The sequence below is a fragment of the Muscardinus avellanarius genome (genome assembly GCF_963383645.1).
Source record: "Muscardinus avellanarius genome assembly, chromosome: 4".
Classification (NCBI taxonomy): Eukaryota; Metazoa; Chordata; class Mammalia; order Rodentia; family Gliridae; genus Muscardinus; species Muscardinus avellanarius.
This window is the reverse complement of record NC_137789.1, coordinates 33,820,181-33,846,243: the sequence shown is the minus strand read 5'-3', so window position 1 is coordinate 33,846,243 and position 26,063 is coordinate 33,820,181.

The window sequence follows — 26,063 nt, the reverse complement described above, 5'->3', positions numbered from 1 at the left end:
GGAGGGAGCAAGTTCTTTGCTTCCATATCACGGAGGCCCGAAGCAAGAGAGCAAAAAAGGGGGTTCAAAGATACAAGCACAGCACCTAAGGCCACACTCCAGGAGCCCACCTTCTTTAGCTACACCCTACCAGCCTAGGTTGTCTCTCAGTGGATTTACACACTAAAGAGATTATAAGCCCTCTTGACTTAAATATATCAACTCTGAGCATTAATTCAGGAGTTCTTCAGGGGACATTCTATATCCAACCATAATAGTACTACTTGGTAGTACCTCTTGTCTGGCATAAAGGGTTAGTCTACTGTCCTCCTCTCTTTTTCCTAAATTTCTATTTCATGATTAAATAAAGTGAGATCCTTCCTAGAATAGGGTGGGGTGTCTCTCTTTGTTGTAAAAATCCTAAATATTTTGGCATGTACTAAAAGAGTGATGGAGAAATGCATTTGCATTTGAGAGATACTTGTTCCTTAAAAAAATGTGATGTCTCTCCTTCTGTTGGACTATTGTGATTACCTGAAGGGAGGAAGCACAGCTTATTCATCTTTAGGTCCTAGAATTGGGTACATCAGTAGGTTCATAACCAATGAGGTTAATGAATAAAAGAGCTTTGAGGGAACCGTAGGAGAGGAGCCTAGAAAGGCAGAATAACTGGGCAGCTCAAAGCCTCAGAAGGGTAATGAATAAAACTGGCTAGCCTCTGGTCAATTTTAAAAATATTGCTTTGTTGAATATTTGAAGTTTTAACATTAAAACCCAGAGAAGGCATGTACTGGGTATTTGTGGTTTTAAGGGTTCTGTATGTGATTGACTAGTTCTTCTAACTGAAAATAGCTTGGACTATGTAGAAGAATAGAGAGTTAGCAATAGATCCTGCTGAAACTCTCAACATCAGGTGCTCCTGTACGTGCTGGCCAGCATTGGATCCTAGGGAATTCTCGCCTGCATTCTTTGCATGCCCAAATTGCCAACTGCCTGTGGTTTTTATTAAAGATAGGTCTATAAGCCTCGAGTATCAGACTTGCAGGCGGCAGAACTGACTTTCTGCCATGAAATGTCAGCGGCCCTGGGTTTTGTGCTGACACACAGGGATCATCTCATGGCTGGGAGGAGGCTTCAGGGCCTTCTGGGAGCAGGGGAAACATTTCTGTCATAATTTCTATCTTTTAAAGTAAGGCCTTTAATCCACTAATTGTTTATGGAAGCATTATTCTCCATACTTATTTTTTTGTAAAAAGCATTCTCGAAGAGGTATTTAAAACCTTTTTATGGATGGTCACCAGTATGGTTACTTCTCTTGGCTTACCGTTGAAGGAGTCTGTAAAAATTATACACTAGGAGAGGACTCGTGAGCCTCTAGCTTCCACAAGAAGGCCAGGGGATAATTTAATTACATTCTTTAATGAAACTTCCAGTAAAAGAATTCTTGACAGCTGTGTAGATGCCAGATGAGGCCTCCATTCAAAAAGACATTAAGAAACTTTAGAACTATTGGGTCAATTTACTGCTGTTTGAAACTCTTCAATGGTTCCTTACTGCACAACTTTTACGAACATTCAAAGTGTTCCAGAATTTGGTCCCAAGGTCCCTTCCTGATATCTCTGGCCAACTCCTTCCAACAACCTGTTCTCTGTCCCTCAGATCTCTGACACATAACTTTATCTCTCTCACTATGAAACCACCCAATGTTTAAAAAAATATGTTGAATGTGCCACTTCAACTATTTCATAGTGTGCAGTTCAGTGGATTGTGTGTGTTAATAATGGTGTACATCCCTCATTGCTCTATCTAGTTTCAAAATTTTTCTACTACCACAAGTGGAAGCCCAGAGCCAGCACTCCCCATACCCCTTTCCCCATACCAGCTCCTGTCACCGACTAATCTGCATTCTTTGTGATTTTGTCTATTCTGGATATTTCATATTCACGCAATCATATAGTGTGTGGCCTTGTGTATCTGACTTCTTTCACTTAACATAAGGCTATCAAGGAGTATGTTGTAGCATGCAGGAGTATATCCTTCCTCTTTTTTATGGGTGATATTGCATTGTATGTATATACCTTTTTATTTATCCACTTATTTATTATGGACATTTGGTTTTACAATGTCTATGTAAACCCCAAAGTCCATATGATTGGGAGTTCAAAACCTCCTGAAGGGTTTTGAGGTACTGTGCCTTCTATGAATAGAATATCTATAAACATATCTATATAAGCTTTTGGATACCAGTTTTAGTACACACACACACATACACACACATATATGTGTATATATATATATATATATGCACACATACACATATAAATGCAGGTAGATATTCAAAACATATACAAAACTTTGAGATACCTATACACAATATACAAACCAACATATTTGTTTAAATATAAATAAATTAATCTGTGTGGATTGATAAATATTTTGAGTTTTTTATTACTGAATTTTAAGAATTTTTGTATATTCTGGATATTAGACTGTATCCAGGGCTGGGAACAAAAGGATCTATTGTATTGATGAACTGTTTGGCCTTAGCTAGAAGTAGGAAGTTATTCATTACAACAATGTTCTCTCCCATTCTATGCTTTGATTTTTTTGCTCTCTTTAGTGTTCTTTGACACACAAAATATTTAGTTTTGCAGAAAAACTAGTTTTTTTTGTTTATTGTTGGCTTCACATTTAAGAAGTCATTGCCAAATCCAATGTCATGAAAAATTTTCCCTATGTTTTCTTCTAATAATTATATAGTTTATCTCTTATATTTAGGCCTTTGATCCATTTTGAGTTGATTTTCTATAGATTGAAATGTTAGGATCCAACTTTATTATTTGTGGATATCTAGTTTCTCAAGAACTATCTGGTGGAGAGAAAAACTCTGCAATTTTGACATTTCCATGGGCCATGTTCTACTTCTTTTCTATATTTTAGACGTAGGTTATCTTGCTGATCCCACTTTTCTGGCTACTCTCTCAAAGGCTTTGAACATTTGTCCTACTTCACTGGTCCATCTTTGTAGTGTTCTTTGCTAACTCCTTGTTCTCAGCCCTCATCTCTTGCATATTCTCATTTTTTATAATGAGATTATTAAATGTTCTTGCTTTAAATTCTTCTGGAGAAAAATTGAAAGCGAAGTGTCTCCAGTAGGAGAAACCCATTAAGACTGCTAAATGCCGCCAAGAGGTTTCAGTAGATGGAGTTAAGAATTCAGATTTGTCCATTTGTGATTTTAAGTGAGTTTTCCTTTGGATGATAGGGTGAATGCTTATTTAGAATAGTTTAAGGAACAACCAATGTCTTCCTAAGAATGGGAAGTGATGAAATAAAGACTGTGGGTACAGACCAAATCTTAAGACATTATGCTGTAAATGGGAGCAGAGAAAAGAGTACTGTTGGAGAGAGTTTGGGATCTGTTAATGGTGGATATTGTAGCACCTAAGTACAGTGAGAAACTATTCCGTTGAGGCAGTAAAGGAATGATGTAGGAGAGAAAGGGGGCCTATGTAGGAGTAAAATCTTCAAAGGGCTGGAAATAGAAGGACCTATTATACCAATGGAGTGATTGGCTGTAGATAGGAGTAGGAAGCCATTCACAACAGCAAGTAAAGGGAATTGAAGATTTTGAATTAAATCTTTGTGACTGCTGTGCCTCCCTCAACACCAAGCATTTTAAATTCAGTATTGTATTACTTATACTTCTATAAGTTGCTTTTAAGGGCTAAATTTTTGGTATTCTCCTTTCTTACCCTCCATGCAGCTTGTCCTCAATTCTGTTCCATGGATTTGTATCATATTTCTACTTCCTTCTGAAAATATTTTAAGCATCAGCAACTGAGCATGTTTCAGATAAAAAACAAAATTGGGCTGGGGGTGTGGCTCAGAGGTAGAATACCCTTGGTTTCAATCCCCAGTTCCAAAACAAAAAGCAAACCCCCTAAGAATCATGGAAAACATTTTCATTGTTTATCTCCTACTTGGGTCTTCCAGCCAAGAGTCATGTTCTCACTCATGGCTTTTTGGAGTGTTTACAACTAGAGACGTGAATTTTTTTTTTTTTTATAACGGATCAGAGAATTTTGGCCTTCATCCCAGGAAGACATGTTTTTGTTTTGTTTTTAAATCGCCCTATCACCCACCCCATCCAAAAAGTAAGATTTGACAAAGACCTCAAGAATCTTAGCTTTATGTATAAAAATTAAGGGTCTTTGTTACTAGATATTAAGAATTACCTGTGGAAAAAATATGGGTTACATAGTCATTGGTGGGAATATGAGGTTGTAAACTGTCACCCTCGGTGTTCCCACTGGCAATAGATCTGAGGAGTGTGGACTTTCATCTACTCCATGGTTGAGATCTTGGAGAGTAGCATTCCTGCCTGTTGTCCCACTTAACTGAGCAGTATGTGAGTGTGTGTGTGTGTGTGTGTGTGTGTGTGTGTGTGTGTGAGAGAGAGAGAGAGAGAGAGAGAGAGAGAGAGAGAGAGAGAGAGAGAGAGAAAGAGAAGGAACTATGTATTTGAGGGTTAGAGACTGCTTGTATTTCTCACCTGAGCTTCTCGCTTCTCTGTGCTCTAGATCATTTAAAGGGTCTAGAGTTCTCCTATGTCTAAGTGGGGAGAATTGGCAAAGTGAAACGTTCCCAGATATGCTGCCAGCTAGTCAGAACTAGAAGGAGAAGGAAGATTGAGCATCAATAGTTTATCCAGGTATCACTAGGAAATTTGGTTGGAATTTCAGTAGATCCCAAAAGCCAGGGAAGAGAAAGGAAGTAGAATCAATTAATTTCACTGTTCTATTAATGGGAGGAACATGCATCATTGTGTCTCAGGAGAAAAATAGGAAAATAACTCAGTAGTCCATATTGTACCTTCCTAGTACCAGGGCTACAGAGTTGCCTAGGAATTAAGTGAAAGAGAAAACCAATTTATGGAGAAAAAATTGAACTGTAATATGATTGTACTGTGATCCTAAACTGGGTAGCTAGGCCAGACTAAGAACTGATTCAGAATTGACCAGTTTTCCACAATATTTGCACAGCTAAGTATGTATAAAAATGCAGGCCAATTCCAACAGCTATAATTCCAACACTTATTAAATTTGAGGTTAGAAGAGTATAAGTATCTAAAGATGAGACCTCATCTCTGTCTCTGTTATTAGGTTTTATAAAATAAGAAAGCTTTCCAGGGGAGAAAACAACAACTAAATTTATTACATAATAACTTACTTAAAATCGAATGGGATGTTCTTAAGACACCATATTCCATGCTCATTTAGTTATTTTTTTGAGAATAATTTTCTGAATGTGGATTACTTTGAGTTTTGGTAAAGTTTACTGTGCATTGTCCAAGTTAGGGATTGGCAAGCGATGGCCTATGGGCAAAATTGGTTTTATGTATTTTTGAAAATAAGGTTTTATTGAAATACGGCTGATTTGTTCATATATTATCTGTGGCTCTTGTAATAGAAACTATTTGGCTCATAAAGCCCAAGGCAAAATGTATGTCTTGTCTTTTTAAATAATAGTTTATGTTATTTTTCTTAGAAAACATAAATCCTTATGTTACTAAGGCATGGTGCTTTTCAAACAAAATGTGTGAAACATTACAAAAATTCTATAAAATGTAGTATTAAGTAGATTAATAATCTCAGGATTTAAGAAGACACTTATAAATTTGATGTTCTTCAGCTACTCATAAAAATTCATGTTAGCTAGAGTAGTTGGAAAAGAATGTCTGATGTTTCACAAGAGAAGATTCAGTGAAATTTCCTGTCCTTCCTTTTTTCATTCATATAATACCTCTCTAACTTTGCTATAGGATCCTTTCTATCCTTATTAGTTTCTAGAGAAAGTATCACATGTTTCATGTAGACATTAGGATGTACTGATAGGTAAAGCTTTATGAATTACTCTCTATTACTCTGTACTAGTTTACAAAAGATCTAGGCCAGACTGCAAGGCTTAAACAACAAGCCTGATATCATATTGATTTCTTTTTAGGCATATTCTTGAAATATATCCTATGTTATTTGGATCAATTTTCTTTTTTCTTTTTTGTTGGTACTGGGGTTCCTGGAAACCCTTCTACCTCCGGGCTACATTCCCAGACCTATTTTATATCTTTATTTGGAAACAAGGTCTCTTAAGCCAGCAAGGCAGGCTTTGAACCAGCGCGGTCCTCCTGTGTCCACCAACCAAGCGTGGGGATTACAAGCATACGCCACCACTCCCGGCTGGATCAATTTTCTTTTATTTGCTTTATAGGCAATTCTGATTTTCTACTTCAAACTTTAGATGAGTCACAAAACTCTTGTTAGAAATTTTTTTATGTAATCACTAGAGGTTTATCTCCAGAAGAAGAGAATGAAAAAAATAGAAGAGATGAAGAATGGAAATGATCCATAATCCCTCTCCTCCTCCTTTACAGTTACTGATTTTATAACTCTTGCATATATATCCTTTCAGAAACATTTTTATGGACACAATATTTTTAAAATTCTACTCAAATTAAATGATGAGATTTTTATTATGCTATAACAACAAATACATTTTGGTCATACATTTTACACCTGCTACAAATTTTGTTGATATCTCACTCCATCATTTGATCCTTTGGCCATTTCCAGGTTTTCATTATTTTTCACTATTTTTCCTGTATACTTAATGAAATACTTCTTTAGGCTGAATTTTGAGTGGCAGATTTACAAGAACATAATATCTAAGGAATTTTGAGAATTTGGGTACTTATTGGCAAATTGTCTTCTAAAATGGTAGCGGCATTCCACATTTTCTATTGAAGAACATGAAAATGTCTCTCTCCACACATAGCATCATTATCAGAAGGTTGTCAATTCCAATGACTTCAAAAATTATCTTGATTATGACCCAACAGTAGGAAAAAACATTTTATACTATGACTTAGAACTTTCATGTTCGCATACATATTGTAAATGTATGTACATTAAGATATACATAAACATATAAATGTATATGCACAAATATGTATACATAAATATATTAATTATATATACAAGTTTATTACTTAAGGCAAAAATTCCAGAAAACAATATTATCTCTTAAATGTGAAATGTATTTTTTAGGGGAGAATACTAGGTTGGAACTTAGCGGTGCTCTACCATTGAACTATTTTATTTTGAAACCCTTTTTATTTTGAAACAGAGTCTCACTATATTGCCCAGGAGGGCCTCAAACTTGCCATCCTTCTGCCTCAGCCTTCCACATAGCTGGGGTGAAAGGTGGGTGCCACTGCACTCAGTGGTGAAATGCGTTTAATATTGTATCCTGTTCAGTTTCATTAAACGTTCTGGTTGAGACCTACCAAGTTGATTTCATGAATAGATTACTAAGCTTGAAGAAACAGTGATATTTTAGGACAACGGAAACCTAATTTAGAAAGCATTTTAATCAGACCAAACATCTGTAACGTGATAAAATTTAACATAGCTATGACAAGTCTCCTCAAGTGAGATAAACACCAGCAACAACCATGAGCACATCTGCGTCTATGCTTTCTGTCCGTTAGGACTCATCCGGCCCTTGTTTTCTAAGACTCTTTTGGAAGTTCTCAGTGAAATGGACTTATGCAATGTGCTTGTTCATTTCAGTATTTGACTATTAGCTTTGCTTAATAACTTTCAGATTCTTTCTGAATTAAAAAAAATCTATACAACCTTCTTAGCAATCTAGCATTATTCCCCAGCCTTCTTCCTCATAGGCAGTCATCTTCATGTTGACTTCAATAAGCCTTCTCTGTCCTTATCATTATTTGGGATCATTTTTGTCACTAAAATATGAACTAAAATTCTGGTTGTGACTATAGTCATTCCTTCTTCTGTTCATCTCTGCCCAATGTGAAAATAACCTTCATGGAATCTTCTCAGCTTGATTGATTCTTTCCTCAGACTGACTTAAAGATGCTCTTCTAACCCTAAATTAAATGAACTTATGATTGGCTTACCATATGCATGGGCATCTCTGAATTCTAGGAAAAGGCATAAGTTATCCTCCTTCCTCCATCATCATTTCCATTCCCATGAAGACTTTCTGGGAACTGAGCTTTATTGAATAGCTTTGACAGGGGCATCAAAATGCAACCTCTTTCTTGGTCCTCAGAAATAGCTAAGTAGCCAGGTGTGGTGGTGCATGCCTGTATTTCCAATACTTGGGAGGCTGAGACAGGAAGGATTACAGGTTTAAGACCAGCCTCAGAAACTTAGGCCCTCATAAACTTATTGAACCCTGTTTCAAATGAAAAATGAAAACAGCTTGAGGTGTAGCTTGGTGCTAGAATGTAATTGGGTTCAATCCATAGTACCAAAATTAAAAAAAAATCAATCACTGCTATGCTTTCCACTTGTTTTCATCTCAGTTATAACTGATGCTTTTCAGGTTGTAGTCTGAAGCCTAGGGCTTTCACAGAGATATTTACAGAAAGCCCCTAGGCAATAAGACTGTGTAGGGAGAAGAAAATTTCAGAACTCCATGGTCCTTTTATTAAGGTCACCATATTTCTAGTATTTTTTGTACATTAGCTTTCTTCATAGTCTACTTTTAAAATCCTGTACCAATAACTTCCATAGAATTTCAATTCTGAAGTATAGTGTTAAGAAAACAAGAAAATTATACCCAAATCTTTACTACTTAACTGATTTTCTCTTTTTGGTGGTACTAGGGATTGAACCCAGGGGCACTCTACTACTGAGTTATACCCCACCTCTTTTTATTTTTATTTTGTGATGGGGTCTCAGTAAGTTGCCTAGGCTAGCCTTGAACTAGTGATCCTTTGGTTTCAGCATCCCAAGCACCGGAATTACAGGTGTGCACCAAATGGCCAGCCTCAATCCTGCTTCAAAATTAAAAGGGGCTGGAGATAGGGCTCAGAGGTAGATTGTCCCTGGGTTCAATCCACAGTACCAAAGAATAAAAATTAGCAATATTAAGACGAAAAATCCCTTTACAGCATTAGTATGGCTTTATTAACATTCAAATGGGGCATGAGGGAGGCAGCCTCTAAATGATCCAGGAGGGCTGGCCCTGGTGGACCTTGATGGCCTAATAAGTTTTTGAATTATATGTGAACAAAACAGAACAATCCAGTTTCCTCTGAGGTTCCTGCCATTTCCATCTCCAATGTGAATATAATGCAATCGACTTTAAACTTGCATTTGGTCTTGTATCATAGGCTGTTTCTTTGCCAAGGGAATAAAAATCCATCACATCTTCTCAAAATAGCCCTATCTACTTTGTTACTGGTATCTCCCACCCAAGCTGGGGCCTGGAGAGCTGTCTTCAGCTCTGCTGTCAGAGCCAACATAAAACCCCTAAACACAACTATTTTTCCTCTAGAATATTGTTGGCTTCTCAGAAGCTGTGTCTGGGAAGGCAATGAGTACAAAATGTCTGGATTCATATCCCAGCACCTCAGCTTCCTAGATATGGGTCCATGGCCAAGGCACAAGATATTTTCCCTCCTTCAGTTAGTTTTTCTCCAAAAGGATGGTTATAAGGACAGTGCAGTGCTTGACACATAGAGAGATGGTGAGAATTACGTACATGTGAAACACTAGAAAAGCAACTGGCACACGGAAACTTCTCAAGAAAGTTGATTTTGTTCTCTTTAAAAATTTATTGGTGTATTATAATTATACAATATAATGAAATTCAGAGTGAAATGGATATATATAGATATATATATATTACTCTCATACATTTTTAATTTATGCTAATTTTAAAAGAGGTCTTACTTTAAGAGAAGGCTATGGATCTGTATTGTCATATCTAAGTAGTACTCAAAGGTGAAAAATGCATACACACACAAATGTAATCACAGGTTATGTGTATGTGGAAACATGTATTCTTCATTCATAATGCATATAAATGATGAGACTAAAAAGTCAATTGGGCCGGGCGTGGTGGCGCACGCTTGTAATCCCTGCGCTTGGGAGGTGGAAACAGGAGGATCGCGAAGGTTCAAAGCCAGCTGCGCTGGCTTACAAGACCCTGTTTCCAAATAAAAAATATAAAAATAGGTCTGGGAGTGTAGCCCGGAAGTAGAAGGGCTTCCAGGAACCCCAGTGCCACCAAAAAAAAAAAAAAAAGTCAATTGGTTTGCCATCTAGCTTTATGAATCATAATACTTCACAGAGACTTTGACTTTGACATATTCTAAGTACTTCAAACATTTTAACGAGAAAAAACATATTTTTTAAAAAAATGAAATAAATGGATTTTTATCCTCACTGATTTCCTCTACCTTATTCCCACTTCCCCATGTCCTCTATGGTCATTGCTAATGACTTTTTAATGGGGCCTACCACGAAGTGCTTTCATATTAGAAATATAAATGCATAGTAGCATGCTCAGCTGCAAAGAAAAATTGAAATCATCTAGTCCAAGGAGCCCCATTTGCTAGGTCTTCTTCCTAGAAATGAGAGGTGCCAGTGCAAAATGCTTCTGTTCTTATGATACAGGGAACAGGAAAAACATTTGTGATAGAAATCTAAAAAATAGTTTGGTCCTGATGCTCCTCTGGTCAATTCTCATTGGAGCTTCTTGAGTAGATGTGAATGCTAATATGACCATGTCCGTATCATCAGTGATCCTTGGACTGATCCATGTTCATGATCCAGCCGTTTTTTTTTTTTTCCTTCCTGGAGCCAGAGGTGACATACTAACTGCCATTTTTGGTTTTAAACTTTACAAAACTCTTATGGGACTGGGTATTTCTGAACCTGTTTATCATGATAAGGTGTGTTCAGATAGCGAATTGTGAGATCTGGCTTCCTCTCAGTGCACACACTGCATGCCACCATCTTCTTGGGGAGCCTGGTGTAGCCTGCAAACTTGGAAGAGGTTGTAGAAAAATCCATTGCATTTGATAAGAAGAGAACCCCTTTCCGGCTGTGTGCTACTTCAGACGTGGACTTATCACTGGAAGTCACTACTCTGTTATGTTTTGTTTGCACCATCAGGTGAGTCTTTCCCACTGTCCCCACCTTAAACCCAAGTAGCTGTAACGATGATTAAAACTCCCTGCTTACTGACCAGTAAGGATGTTACTGTTTTTTTTTATTGTTTTCTCCCTGATGTACACATGGTCACACACAGAGACTGAGCATTTAAGAAAGAAGGCTTGTTGGATATGGTAGTCCATGACTGAAATCCTAGTACTTGGGTGGCAGAGACAAGGAGGATCACAGTTTTGAGTCTAGTGCATGGTAACTTAGTGATGGCATGTTTCAAAGTAAAAAAGTGGGGAAGGGGGCTAGGGTATCATTTACTGGCAAGACTTCTTGGTTCATTTCCCAGTAAAACATACAACATGCGCACACACACACACACACACACACACACACACACACACACACTTTCTGTCTCTTCCCTTTTCCTAGTCAATTAGGACTTTTCTCTATAACAAAACACCATAAACTGGGTGGCTTATAAACAACAGAAATTTCTCACAGTTCCAAAGGCTGAGAAGTGCAAGATTTAAGGTGCAGGGAGATGTGGTTAATAGGAAGGGCCTTCTTCACAGAATGGAAGGAAGGAGAGAGGCTCTGGTGCATCTTTTATAAGGACAATAGACCCATTCACAAGGATTACATCTCCTGATACCATAACATTGGGGATCAGGTTTCACCATAAATATTGGGAGGACATGAGTATTCAGTTTGCAGCCAAAATTAAAGATTAACAAGAGATAGAAAGGCTAGTTGGTAGCTTTTATTTTAGTTGGGATATTTGAGTTGAAAGGAATAGAAACCAAATCAAATGAATTTCAACCAGAAATTTTGTTTACAAGCATATTAGGTAAAGCATAGAACAAAAGAACAAAAATGTTTCTGGGCCCAGGAAATTCCTGTCACAGATTCAAGGGTTTGAACACCTCTCAATATTCTTTCTGGCTTTTCTCACTGAGCTTCACTCTGTTTAGGTTTGTTTATGGCACTGGAGATTGAACCCGGGGGTATTCTACCTCTCTGCCTCCAGCCTTTTAATTTATTTATCTATTTAGAAACAGGGTCTTGTTAAGTTGCTAAGAGTCTCACTATGTTACGGAGGGCTGTTCTCAAACCTTTGATCCTCCTGTTCCAACCTCCCAAGTACTGGGATTACAGGTGTGGTCCATCATGCCCAGCTACTTTTTTTTTTTTTTTTTTTTTTTTTTGGTGGTACTGGGGTTCCTGGAAGCCCTTCTACCTCTGGGCTACACTCTCAGACCTATTTTATATTTTTTTATTTGGAAACAGGGTCTCTTAAGCCAGCAAGACTGGCTCTGAACCAGCGCGATCCTCCCGTCTCTGCCTCCCAAGCGCCGGGATCACAAGTGTGCGCCACCACGCCCGGTATGCCCAGCTACTTTTTACTGTAACTTGTTTTCCTTTGCTCCTCCACCTACGAGGCTGGAACAACTCCTGGGATTTATGTATCGGAACATAGGCACAAAAGAAAGACTCATAATCCTTGACCTAGGTCCAGATTCCCAAAAGGTAGGAAACTTGTTGGCCAACATGCAGGTCAGTCACAGCTCCTGCAGCAAGCTCTGAGGCTGTAGGGGGACCATGTCCAAGTGGAGGGGATCTGGTCACCAAGTGGTCCTTTAGCATAATTCAGTCCAAATTCTACTCCTAAAAATTAACCTCTACCAATTCCCAGTTGTTACAACCTCTTAGATTCCATAATTTACCCAGCTGAGAAAACCAGTATTGATGTTCCAACTCCCCATCACATGCGTTTCAAGGAGTGTTTTGGCAGAGTAAGTCTGCAGCTGATCTATGCTATTGATCATGTTATTTCTTTATCTCATTTCCTTTCTAGCCTGGCCTTTTAAAAACTTACACAATCCAAGGCGTTTGTCACTCTTTCTCCTCTGATCCTTTTGAGTTGCTCTTCTCTGACCCATTTTCTGCTTCATGAACTTTGAGTTTTTGAGATGAGAAATGATTTCTAATAAAATAATTAATACTAAGACATTTTAGATGGCCAGTCGACTCAATTTTAATCATAAATTTTACCTGTTCCATCCTCTCCCCAACCCCTCACATCTCTTGGTGCTGAAACCTATTTCATTATGGAGACTGATATGTTCAAGAAAGCTTGGTATCAGACAAATGAAACTGTTATGTGAGATTATCATTGTTAATTTTGGATAAATTGCTATAATACTAGATGTCAACCACTAAGCCAAGGATGGGAAGGAGGGATGGGGAGGGAACGGGGTGGGGATCGGGTAGGGACTACAAAAGTTTTTTTTTTTATACCATTATGATGTATGAATACAGTGCACCAATAAAGTAAAAAAAATGAAAAGAAAAGAATCTGTTCAAATTTTGAAAACGGAGGAGAACAAGCTATTTTTTAGTTTTAAAAGGAAGGTACAATGTAACTTTCTGGAATCTTCCAACTTGCCTCCTCAGAGAGCATGCATATCCCTTCTGTGGAAAATTACCTGGACGCTGTGCAGGTAATAGTGAGAGCAGGAGTGGAGTGGAGTGGGGTTGGCTTAACTTATACCAGGCTCCTCAGTTGTTTCTCGGTGAGTGAGTGTGTGAATGAGGCAGGTTGTCTTTCTTCCTTACACCTTCTTTTTACTCATCCTTTCCCACATTTTTTGTTGAAACCGTAGAAGTTCCTTTATAACCTTCATTTGATTTTCCTCTCCATAATACTAACATGTTACATAGTCAGATTTATTTTTCAAAACCAAGAGATTAACATACATTACATACTATTAACTAAACTGCAGACTGTATTCATATTTTACCTCTTTTCCTACTAATGTCCTATTTTTCCATTCCAGAATCAAATGATTCTGGATTTGCATTTTCAGAATCAAACTTGTAATATTAAATGGCATGGAAGCTAAGAAAATGAATATAATAATGGGAAAAGTATATAGAAATTTTTAGCGATACTAAATGTTTTAGTCTAAATTGCCTATTATCGGAATGGTAGAAAGAAAATCATCAGATTTAAAATTTAAGATTATGGGAAGTGAACTTTTTCCTGGCAACTCTTAACCTTTCAAAATTATGTTTAATTTTAAAATATAGCTCTATAGCTCTATGTATTGAATTTTGTTGTATAGTGGAGGTTTATTTCTTAGCATTGATAATTCAGTCTGAACTAAGTTGGCAAGGTAAACATTGGCTTCTGAAAAAATATATTTATATTTATATTATTGTAAACAAACTAAATTACAAAAAAATATTTTTGGAAGAAAAAGAGGTTGGGATTTGGAGGCGATCTTCAGATTTTTGTGGCAATCCTAGTTAGATACTAAAAAATTGCTAGATGTGCCTGATTTTTCTAATACTTTGACTATTGTTTTATGTGTTACATTTTCTCAATACTTTTTAGCTGCAGTCTCTTGTGTACTATATAATTATATTAGTATACTCTTCAAAAGCTCTTGCCTATTTCCCCACAAACCAAAGCAAAAAAAAAAAAAAAAAAATCCAATGTTTTTCCTAAACTGTCTGGAACATTAAGGTACATTTAAGAACTGAATGACATGGTCCAAAAAACCTAGTATAATCCTTGCCACATGAATGCATTAAAAAAAAAAAAAAGAGTTGTTGACAGATTCAGTGATAGAACTGCAGGATCCAGAAAGAAGAGCTGTGGTCGGCCACAAATCCCTGAAGCTGTCTGTCCCCGCCTGCCACCTTGAGGACACAGTGAGAATTGCAGCACACTCTGTGTGAAGAGAGGGAACTGCAGCTTTTAAATGGGATATGTTGTCCATATAATAGAAATTTAATAACCAATGCAGTTTGGGGGTATTCTGTTTGTGTTAATTCTATTATTATTTGCATTAGGGATATTTCTATTGAACTATCTCAATGATCTTTGATTCCTTTTTTGTATTTAGTATACCTACCAAAGCATTCCTCATTTCTCTTAATGTATTTTTGACTCACTAGTAATTCCAATATGTGTGTCATATCTGAGTCTGGTTCATGTATTGCTTCAGCTCTTCAGAATGTATGTGTTTCTTGTTGACCTTTAATATGCCTTTTATTTAAAAAAATAAATGGGTATGAACTGAGACAACTAGGCAGGTGTGACGACTATGAGAAAGGAATCTTCACCTGAAATGCACCAATTACTAAAGGAATTTAAACAAAATTACTGGGGAACCGTTTTATACTCAATATAATTAGAGTGAAGGAACATAAAGTATTGGTGATTTTCTTCTTTATTATCTGTGGGTTAAATTAAATTTCATTCCACTAGTTTGTTTACTTTCATTAAAACTTTTGACTATGTTGGAAACAAAAGATAAGACTGTGGATAATAAAGGGATAGTGAGAGAAGTAGATTAAGGAAAGAAAGGAAAAGTGTCCTTTGCAGAGACATATATGTGTGTGTGTATGTCAATAGGTATATCTTTGGCATTTTTAAATTGTATAATCATATAGCAGGGCCAGAATGGGGGAGGCTGTGTTTGTGTCCAAACAAATATGGACAAATATATTTCCCCCCATCTTCCTTCTTTGTCCTTCTGTCTTGACGCAGATCTGTTCCACTCTTATTCCCTTGCAGAATCACTGTTACATCTACAGGGCAGAGTCATTTCTCTACACTCACTGTTGGTTGTGTTTGCTGATGCTCTGAACCTCCAGCTGCCTGGCACACAGTAGGTATTCTCTGTGTGCGTGGTAAGCCAGGCAGCCCCACACCGGATCCTTTAAGATCCTTGTGGGTGTTGGCTTCCTTTCCGTTTTAATCCTTTTGCAACGTGGCTTTTATTTATTGTTCAAAATGCCAAGGCTGTGTGTCTCAGCACTAATCGATACACTTCAAGTCCATTGCTCTGTTCACGGCCCTTCATCTTTCAATTAGCCTGCCTCATTTGCCATGCCAGTACTTCTTTATTCTTCTAGATGTCTTGAATTCTCAAAACACAGATCCCCAAACACAGCTGTCTTTTGTTTGATTGTTATTCACTGCCGGCCAGATAGTTAGAATACTTCCATCATTATGAACGCATTTTTTTTCATGGGACAATTTTAATAGATATGGATATACATCCTAGGATTTATGAAATTGTTAGGATGTGGTGTTAGGAGTAGCATATTCAAGGCAGAAATTGAGTCTGTGTAGGTACAATATCCTTAATATAGAGTAGACTGTCAACAGTTACAGAGATTTTCCACTCACCAGGCGAGTGTCTTCAATTCTGTGTATCTCGCTGTTTCAGTTCCTGTTTGATACCATGGACTTGGATAAAGGCTGAGGCAGCAAATCTCTACATGATCCCTTTGTAAAAAGAAGTTTCCTAAAATTGAAAAACTTGTGACAAAACAATGTGCCAGGCATTGTTTCAAGTGCCTTACATACAGTCATTCATTTTATCTTCATAACCCTGTGAGGGGAAGAAAAACACTAAGATAAATTTGAAGCTTATATTATAAAATACTTCTGATCTTCCAAGCACGTATCCAAGTAACAAAACTCCCAAGTGAAAGAGCTAGGATTTGGACCTCATCAGTTGGATTATAGGTTGCCCAGACTTCTATTAAGATGCTTGCTATTGGTGAATGCCTCCAACAACTGTGGTGGAGGGGCCTTTCATAGGCTTCCTTGGCTTTTGAATAATCTAAGCTGCTCCAATACCTAAGTTAATTCACTACCTCTGTGCACTAAAATAATGAATATTAGATATCAGGAACTGGGGGTCTGTGGGCATTACCTAGAATGCAGATCCCAAATTATCAAGGACAATGTTCTCATACTGTTTTGTGGAAAACACTTTGGCTAAGTAAAGAACTGCTCGCTTGAAAGATAAGAAATCAGAAAGAATATTGAACTTGTAAGAAGATCCCATAATCTAAAAATGGGGACACTTTCCTTAAACTTTACAGAAAATTTGACTTCTGAAAGTTATCCAACACAAAATAGAAGCAAATTTTCTTAACTATTTGATTTATATTTTCAGTAAAATCTAAAATGTTATTGTATAAAATTATAGATAGCATATATCTGACAAGTATTAAAGAGGGCTTTTATGCCAATGAAAAAGATCATGTATATAATCTAAAAATTTTATTGCATGATTTATAGTCTTAATAGAAGCAGTGAAGGGCATAATTGATATTCAATTATAATCAGATTAGAAAAATAAAGGATAGTTAGAACCTGATTAGAAAAATAAACAATAGTTATAACATAAAGCTTTACTGACCTAAGAAAGACTAATTCTATATAAACCAGGCTCATCAAATAGCAAGAGAAGTTGATGACGATACCATTCCCTAGACCCATTGTATGAACTGTTAAATGAAGTATTCTATCTCTGATATGGAAATATTCTGACAAAAGAAATAAAATTGTATTAAACCAGGGTAGTTACAAATGAATTGAAAATGGTTCTGTACTACTTTAGAACTTTAGTGTTTTATCCTAAAGTACAACATTTACATCCACTCCTGGGAAAATTTGGACTGAATTTTTCTCTTTATTTGAAGCATTTATAAATATGGAAATATTAGTAAACAAATTATGACAACATATTAAAAATAGGAAAAAAGGCTTATAAAATGAAAGACTCAAAAATTACCCATCTGCCTTTAAAATACATAAAATATATTGTAACAAGACAGAAATTAATAGCAAATTTTAAAAAAGGACAAATTAGGCCAAATCTTGTGTTAAATACTGAAACTGGTAGAACATGGAAGCCTAAATTCTTGCTGCAAATGTAACTTAAAACCAGTACAAATTTAAAAATATATCTCTAGAAAAATATGACACATTCTTAAAATTTTTCAATTTACAAGGAAGAGAAAATTGTATTATATAAACAGAAACTGAATAGGTGGGATAAAATTAACTGAAGCAAAAGTGTCACCAAATTTCTTTTTTACATGCGGAAGATAATGCTTGCATTGTTGACACTGATGAAAAAAATTCATTTTCAAGTACATTTTGAAATGTTAGCTAACTTTAAAATGATAAAATCAGAGGAAGTGTGGTAATATTTTACAAAGGAAAAAAGGTGACAAGGAAAATTATAAACAAGAGGTATATTAATACACATACATAAAAATAAACATTTGTAATTTAATGAATATAAATATTTATATATAGATATGTGCATGCTACATTATCAGACTATAAGACAAGGTAGCCTTTCTACCCCAATGTCATTTTTTATAAAGCAAAATAGCACCCCTTGCCCCTCCAAAAACAAAACAGCAAAACCCTAAACAGTGGCATAAATAAAACCGGAAATTACATTTGATACTCATTATACATTTATGATCTTCTTCACTTTGTACTAGTTCACCCTCTTGTAATCTCAAAGGAGACTCTTCTTTATCTTTCATACCCAGTTTCCACAATTTAAAGTGTTTTCTTGTCTCTCCTTATCTGCTTCTGTGCTCCTTTTACTGCTTGATTGGTCCTTACTTCCCCTCTAATCTGTGAGTATTTATTGCACTTTAATCCTTGGTTTTACTTTCCTTCTTTGACTAGTCTCCCTCACCCCACCTTCTCTAAATATAGGTTATCCTGGAGAGGCAATAGCGTCCCCCCTTTCAGCATCTGTTCCCAATCTCAACCTTTTATCAACTGTCATCTCTGTTGAGAAGACCCAATTTAGAACTCTCATCCTGATCTCCCTTCTAAATGACTAAGTTGACTTTTATACCACATTTGGTTACTTGGAAGAATTTATTGAATATCTACTAGGCAGCGGATGTCAAGGTACGTATCTCCCGTGCTATTTTATTTAGTCTTTAAAGAATCCTACAAGATAGTATCTATCTTCGTATTGAAAGACAAGAACATCAAGCTTTAAGACATTTATGTAACTTGTTATTGGGTATTGACAAATTTATTCAAATCTTAATTTGCCAAGTAAAGGACTAGTGAAATCTCAAATTTAGGAAAACTTTTTTTTGCCCTTTTATGTAGGGAAGACTTCATTTACTGACTGGGTTAATTGGAATGAGAAACAAGTGAAATATTTTTGAGTACATGCTCCGTAACAACTCTTATGTTGCATTTCACACCTGAGATCTAATTAGTTTAATAACAACACTAAGAAGTGGGGCATCAGGGAAAGAGACACCTAAATATCACACAGCTAATAGGCAGCTGACCAGGAATTTGAATCAGTGCTTTTTTTTCTTTATATTACTGCTCAATTAATTAGCTGTAAGTTGTAATTAGGTTGTTTTCTTATTTAAAAAATAAGATTAGCATACAAAAAAGTAAAGCCTCCTTCAGTTTTATCATTATAGAAATAAACTCTTAACAGAAAATTTGGTCCCTCAGACAGGTAAGAACATTAGTGACAGAGCCATATGCGCACTGCTTACAGGTGGGTGTTCTGTCTCCCAATGCATCATGGGCTTCCTCATCCTCTTCCACCTGTTCTTTCCATGGGCTTTGTCACAGTCACCGGCACCCCCTCCACGCAGGTGAGGGGCCCAGAGGGCTGTGTGCCATTCTCGCCTCTTCGGTTCAGAGGGTCTCCTGTTTTTGTCCTAACCTTTGTTCATCCTAACTTTCCAACCTGGCCCCTTCTGACAATCCTCATGGACTTCAGCCCAGCTACCCTCATCTCTTACCTGCAACAGCACAAACGTGATACTGGTCTCTCTGCCTCCCTGTTGCCCTTCTCTACTCTGTTTTCCATAAGGGGCCAAAATGGTCCTACTAAAATGCAAATCCCACCTTACAGAGGGATCCTGTGACACTCAGGGTAAAGTCCAGTCTCTTTCCCATGGTAAATACAACCCAGTGTCCTCTGGCATCTTCTAACACGCTGGCTTCAAAATTTGTCACTTCCTTCTGCTCAAGTGGGGCTCAGTTGGCCAATACCTCCTGGAGAAAGCAGGTTCTCTTGATTTCAGTTTTAAAATGTTATTCCCAAAGGCAGAAACACGCTTTTCTCTGTTGTGCACTTTGCTTTCCAGTCCCTTGGATTTCTTTCTCCTTAAGAATTGGTCGATTATCATTTGTAAATTTCCATACTATCAATCCCATCCGGGACTTACTCATGGTATTTGTAACAACAGTATCTTGAAACTGCCTATTACTTATCTTCCCATTATGTATTATAGCTTCTCAGACGGAGTATATATATCAGACTCAGAATTTGGCACACTGAAGATGCCTAATATTTATTTATTGAATGTAATAGTCATAGTCCTTTTTCATAGCAACTAATCCAGCTGATAAAGTTTGTCAGAGAATAACAAGAGCAGACGAACTTTCCTTCTCCAAGCAGACTGTTGCCATCCAATACCACTGTTTTGGCAAAGGAGCCAGAAGAGGCTCATCAGTTATGTCAGGTTCGTGGTGCCTTTTTCTGGTCATATGAGAGAAAGAGCAGGTCATGGTTGGTGCACACCTGTAACCTCAGTAATTGGAAGGCTGAAATGGGAGGATTACAGGTTCAAGGACAGCCTTGGCAACTGAGTGAGACTTTCGGCAACCTAGCCAGACCCTGTTAAAAGAAAGGCTCAAGGTGGTTTGTGTAGCTTAGAGATAAAATTGGGTAGACTTGGAGGTAAGGAGATTGGTGGGAGAATGGGGAAATGGAGAACAAATTTGGAACAAAATTTTGCTAGAAGATTTTGGAAAGTTTTAGTTATTCATTTAACATTCAAGGTCAGTTTTTCTTAGAATATATATTCTAAAGAACAATTTTCTACTCCTCCATGGTCTTGTGCTTTTATTTCCCCCTCCTACTCTGAGTATCATCTGTTCTCTGTTTTAGTCCTCAAGAGGGGCAGTGACCCTGAAAGCCATGTTTTGGGAATCTTGGGGGCTGTTATGGTTGTCCCTGTGACTGAGAGGCCCCGTTGGCATGTGGTGAGTGGGAAACACAGGAGGCTGGATGTCTGACAATGTTCAGGAGGGTCCTATGTGTGGCAAATAACCATCCGGTGTCCTGCCGACTTTTCAAATCCTACCAAACATTCCTCTATGCAAAAACCTCATAATTATCTGAAAATAAAACCAAATGATCTTTGTACACATGACATTTTAATGCATTTTAAAGTATCCGCTGAATTTGCTAGAATGTGACTATTATACATGTGGAGAAAGATTTCGCTTCATTTCATTTGTAACTTGACCAAGAATTGCTCATCATTATGACAGATCTCATCACTGATGAGAGTACCGCTCACATCAGTATTTGAGTTAAAATGCAACATATCTGTTGGCATGTTTCTGGCTATTTAGAACATTATTTCTTTTTGTGCATTTATATGTTGGATTGTATATGATTTCACTATCAATTACATTCTTGTATCTCCTTCATATAACAACTAGGGCATTCTCTGATTTTTTAAAGTTAATTTGTAGGCAAACTGTATTTTCCATATATTTCATTTCAGAATAGTAAGGCATTATACAGTTTTTTGAAAGTGAATATTTTACTTGGCCTGATTGAAAAATCACTGATACATGTGCAGTATCATAATGACTTAATAGCCAGGACTCTAGAGTTGGTCCTGGGATGGATGGAATACCAGCTCTACCACTTTCTTGCTGTGGGAACTCTGATAGCCATTCCCATTCTGTTTGAGTTAGTTCTCTAATCTCTGAAATAGTTAATTCCTAGGATTTGGTGGTTACATAAGTTTATATAACAGAAAGTACTTATGTCAGGGCCTAGTACATAGAAAGTATATGGTAAATGCTAAGTACAAGTACTATAAATACCAACTTTTTCAACGTTAATTTTCTGTTTTTTATCTTATCTGGAAGCATAGTATTTGAGTTAAAATGCAACATATCTGTTGGCATGTTTCTGGCTATTTAGAACATTATTTTTATGCATTTATATGTTGGATTGTATATGATTTTTAAAATTTCCATTTTTTCCATTTTTAAAATTTCCTTCTGTCACTACTAGACTTTCTAAAGTATTTTGAAGTCTGCTTATGAAATATGATGTATCACACTATGTTAACAACCCTTAGTTTGAAGTAAGATAAAATCTATTAGCAATATTTCTGAAACACATACATGTTGGAAAGAGTTTATCATCATTACAGGAAAATATTTTAATAATCATACTTACAGATTGGACATGGCAGATCTGTGCAGATGATCAATGAATTTCAGGTGTTGTGTCTGAGTCTTCTTTTGGAATGACAATGAAGGTTCATCGGTGCAGAAAAGATGAGCGTGCAGGATACAGTGGCAAGAGGATCTTAATTAGAGCCTCCCCTTAGTTCCCTTTTCAGTGGCAGAAGACAGCCTGTAGATGTCCCCAGATACATGTCATGTTAACATTTAAAGCTCAGCTTTGTTGAAAGCAGCTGTCACGTTTATAAATTACCAGCAGCTCCAGCTAACGTGTGCCGAACAGATAAAGGCAAGCCAGAGAGGCATGTGGGGAGGCTCGAGAAGGCCTGGAAGAAGTGACCCAGAAAAATATCATGGCTGCCAAGGAAACGGAGAAGGAAGGGAGGAAGTCTGAATTTCCAAGGAGAATCATCAACTGCGGATCAGGGGGCCAAGAAATAGATTTGTTTGGCTTAGGCTATGCTAGAAGAAAGTCCTTTTTTTAAAAAAAAAAATTAATTGGCAAGTGTGAGATTTAGCTTCTTTGAAATATCCAGACAGAAGATTTAAATTATAGAATTTTGTTGGCTCATTAAAACATTAAAGCATATGTAACTAATCATTATATTCCTTAACTTGGGAAAGATGATACTAGACTCAAATGAAATATATTTATGTGCAAAGTATTTCTTTTAGTTTAACACATCCTTAACAAATTTTATAGCAGGTATCTATTACCTATCTATCTATAAAATCTTTCTATATAAATATACATAAAATGACTTTTAGAATCCCAAATCCTGAACTTTGTAAAGTGTATATTAATTAGGAAATAGAAAATGTGATGAGTCCTAGAGAAAGAAGATTTTATCATTATAATTTTTTAATCTGTGAAGTCCACTGGGAATACAATGATATATTTTTTTGTTGACAGGAAAATAAATGAGTAAGTTGTGTTTACCTCATCAAGAAAGTCAAATACATTAAGTTTCCCAGAATTTGATTCTATAATACAATTGATAATCTGGGTTTCTGGCAAAACATCAGCTAAACTGAACTAGACATTTTGTTATGACAGGACCTGAGTTGAAGGAACAATTACTCTAATTAGCTTAACGATATGGATGAATAGGCACCAGCTAGTATTTCTCTGGTAGAAGCATTGGTGTATATGAATGCTTTGGGTGTAAAAGATTAGAGTAGAAGAATTAATAAAATTTTAGAGCTGAAAAAACAACATAAGGGGTAGAATGGGCCATATAATTTCAAACCAGGTCATATTTGAGAGAGTGAGAGGATATGTTATAATATCTTGTTTTTTATATTTTAATATAAAATATTATTTTTATTATAATATTCATTTTTAAAATAAAATAACAAAATTGGTTCATTAAATGAACTTTATACAAATTCTTCTCTGTAATTATTTTGTGCACTGAAAATAATCATGTTATTCTCAATTTAAGTATAATATAAAATGGATTCCATACATTATATATAATACAAATTTAGGACAAAAGGACAGGGACTGTTCTGGTATATAGGGACATTTAGAAGAGATCAACTGGTCAATATTTTATGACATACATTAGGAATGCAATCATGGTTCCACAGTGTAATTCAGTGAAGTCACTCCTGCCTCTGAGGGACCAAGGCAGGACTAAAACTCAGTTCTGGGTAAAGTGTGTGTTAGTTTTTCCTATATATTTGCCTCCTTCCCAATGACCCTTTAGTGAATCTTCTGTGCATATCACATAAGACATGCTAAATTGGAATTGTGCAAATCACAGTAGAGGGACTTTGAAAACAATGTGAATTCTTACTCCGTGTGTGTGTGTGTGTGTGTGTGTGTGTGTATTATTGAAAATGGAACCCAGGACATTTTACCTCTGAGCTATACCTCCTTTATATTTTTTTTATTTTGAAATATACAAAATAATTACAGAGAGGAATTTTTATAAAGTTCATTTTAATGAACCAATTTTGTTATTTTCTTTCAAAAAAATGAATCCTATTAAGATCAGATCTCTTGTTTTTCATAAAGTGCTGACAAGTCCCTAAGCTGTAGAAGCTGGCCTGGGACCTGTGAGTGATCCTTTCTGTCTTGATTTTTCTGTGATCTGTTCTACTTCATGAACCCTGGGACAGACCAGATCTCTTAAGGGATCTAAGTTAAATGCCTCCAGTACTCACAGTGATGAATTTTAGGGGTATCTGAGAGCCATCAGAGGACCAAGCCCAGCTTGAGGACTACAGGTTTGGGGGTCTTTTTAAACTCCTGAGCACTGTGAGCTGATTCCATACATTAGGGTATTTAGGCCATTCAGCCTCTGGACGTGACTGTGGGTGTTACAGTACCATATGCCAGGACATCAATAATCCCTAGCAGATGGGAAAACATGTGGCAAATATTTGACTTGACTTGTCAGCACTTTATGAAAAGCAAGAGATCTGATCTTAATAGGATTCATGTTTTTTTTGAAAGAAAATAACAAAATTGGTTCATTAAAATGAACTTTATAAAAATTCCTCTCTGTAATTATTTTGTACATTGAAAATAATCATGTTATTTTCATGTTATTTTCAATTTAAGTAATATAAAAAATGGATTCCATCCAAAAACTTCACCTGAACAGAGAGAAATTAAAATGAGGTTGGGAAGGTCCCATTAATTGAGACTTCACCCCAAGCCAAGAATGGTATTATGTGATTTACAGGTCTTAAAAATGTAATCCTTGTAACAGCATAGTGAAAGACATATTATAACCATATTCTAGATGAGGAAGCTGAGGCTCACAAAGTTTGAATTTATTGCCTAAGACCACACAGCTAGTGGGTGGCAGAGCCTGAGTTTAATTTGGGTTCTATCTAACCCAAAACACATACCATGTTTCCTTACCTAAATAAAGGGCAAAGGTAATGTAGCTCAAGCAATGCGGAGTACTTAAACAGAGATTAATATCAAACTGGACTTCACAGACTGGACTTTCCCTAGAATGTAAAAAATGGACTGGTTTTTACAAGTATTCAGAAGAATCACAATCATGCTCTTTTCTCTCCTGGCCACACACATGCACAGAGCCCTTCGTAGCTACTTGAGCCACCTACTCTGTGTTTTTCTGTTTGGAGATCCAATTTGAAATAATTGTTGTTGTTGGTGTGTGTGTGTGTGTGTGTGTGTGTGTGTGTGTGTGTGTCCGTCCATGGTGTCTTAATATACTTGGCCAGTTTCTTCCAAATGGCAGCCATCCTGGGCTTTCACTGTTCCTGTTTGCAGAGTTCAAGCATTTGGTACAAAGATTGGATTTGTTGACAAGGGTACAAAAAAAAAAGAGTAAACTTTTTTTTTTTTTTTTGGTGGTACTGGGGTTCCTGGAAGCCCTTCTAGTTCCGGGCTACACTCCCAGACCTATTTTTACATTTTTATTTGGAAACAGGGTCTCCTAAGCCAGCGCGTGTGGCTGGCTTCGAACCTGCGCGATCCTCCTGTCTCTGCCTCCCAAGCGCGGGGATTACAAGCGTGCGCCACCACGCCCGGCTAAGAGTAAACTTTAATAGACAAATATATATAGACTGGAACTTTAATACTTTAATCGTTTTTTTTTTTTTTTGCTCCTTTGTTTTCCATCAAAGATGAATGACTGGGTTATTTGGCATTTAATGTATAATCAACATAATACTTGGTCTCTTCTGTGGCAGACAGTGCTCACTTATTTCTTTCCAGGCCCAAAGGAGACCTCACTTCCTGTCCCCTGCCCCTCAATAAGGTCCATGATGGGTTCCTGCCAATGAAATGTGAACCGAGGGAAGTTTGTGCTTCTGGGTTTCCCTACTTACACGTCACTTCCCCAGTATCTCATTGACTTTAGGATAAGTACCCAAACTCTGATCATCATCTAAAAGACTTTCATGATCTGTTTTCTTCGTGCCTTAACCCTTTTCTTGCCATTTCTTACCTTGCTATCTGTCTTGGTTATTGGAAACTTCCTGAAAACGCTAAGATTGTTTATTTTTATTGACTG